This window comes from Drosophila ananassae (genome assembly GCF_017639315.1).
Source record: "Drosophila ananassae strain 14024-0371.13 chromosome 4 unlocalized genomic scaffold, ASM1763931v2 tig00000061, whole genome shotgun sequence".
In the NCBI taxonomy this organism is placed as follows: domain Eukaryota; kingdom Metazoa; phylum Arthropoda; class Insecta; order Diptera; family Drosophilidae; genus Drosophila; species Drosophila ananassae.
The window spans coordinates 3,068,544-3,070,246 of NW_025319038.1; positions in this window are offsets into that span (position 1 = coordinate 3,068,544).

Here is a 1,703-nt window from a genome sequence, read left to right on the forward strand (position 1 = left end):
AGCGACGGTTGCTGAAACGGTTGCGCAAAAGGTCGAGGGCAACCTCATAGTTCGCGTCGGTAATCTCAAGCGCCCTCACAGTCTCCAGGGCTGAGTCCCGCAGGCAGGAAATGAGCCACCTGAGCTTCTCCATGTTGGTCAAGTGCGGGTGGCTGTCAATTGGTCCTAAATAGGGCGCAGAAATCCGGCCACTCAGCATAGCCGCCGCTAAATGTTGGCATTGGCAACGGGGGCAATGAGGGAGCAGGCCTATATGGAGCGTTTGAAATCCCAGCACCATTGGTAGCATCTAACAGCGTAGAGTGAGCAGCAACCCGCATAGAACGCTTGGCCACCTCCACCTGGATGTCAACGTGCACGTCTGTAGCCAGCTGAGAGAATCGCCAATATAAATCGCTCCCGATCTCGCTGTAATTTAGCTCCTCCAATCCCTCCTGCAGCGTGGTGAAACGGTCGCGCAGACGCTTCTCCATAGACTCGAGGGTCAGAATGGTTGAATCTTCAGTTTGCATCGCAGCCTTGACCTTCCGATGCAGTACCTCCATTTCCTGGCATGTTACCTCTGCGCGTCTCCGCAGCATCCTTTCACGGCTTGACGCAGCAGATGCAGTGGCTTCAGCTCCAGATTCCATTGAATTATTCCAATTAAGATGCCAATTAAATTAAAATGCGACAACAAAACCAACAACGGTGTTTTAGTGGCACTTTTAATGCTGATCGCGTTAATTGAACGGATGATAATCGCGTCGGGGTCACCAAAATGTTGAGCTATTAATGGTTTTTAATAGCGGCCAAACGAATTAAATTCCACAGTTCAATTTTCAAGGCAATTTCAATATTTTTATTTCTCGAGGGTTCAACTCTAACCCAACTTGCAGCTGTTCCAATCAATACAATAATACAAGTACCCAAGCTTAGCAATACGAACTTAGCAATACGAACGCACACAAATGCAAGATTTGCTGGTGTGCAGCAGCTCTCCAAAAAAGCTCCCCAAAGCGCATGCGCTATAAATACCAGCAAAGCGCATGCGAACGGGGAGAAGTAAACAAAAACCAGAACTGCCGATAACCCGCCGCTGCTACTCAGATTTATAACATATGTGACTTATTTAGCAGCTTCGCCCTTGTCTGCTTGGCTCAACACTCCTTTTAATGGTCGCCGTCCCGGCGACCCACTCGTTCTACATCGTTGGTAATTCTTGATTTTATGCGGTAATTGGCTTTCAGGTGATTTTGAGTAAGCCATTTGATCGAGCATAGGGAGAGAACGGCCAGTGGAATAAGGCAGTTGTTGCGGAGGGACCCCGATGAGATTCATTCTCATTCTTCAATGAGACCCATACTGATTTACGAACCAGGTTCCGTTGAGCGCTACCCTGTCAGAGTACGTTAACAAGTAAATCCCGGAAAGTTTCTGTTCCCGATTTTGGTCATCGGTCACTGTCACGTTAGCATCATTGATGATAAGGGTACCGTGATCCACAATAGTGACTGGGGGTAGGTGACCTGGAAGCGTGGATCAGTGCGCGATGGTTCCAGAAACTATTTGTTGAGCGCATGTGCCGTTTTTTTAGTTCTTTGGAGAATGTGGGGCCCACTGTTGTCTTGCAGTGGCCGATGCTGAGATGTTGAAGAATGCTCGAAGTTCAGGACCTTAATGCTCCGTTGAACTGGGTAGACTGTTACTTTCTTACATAAGAG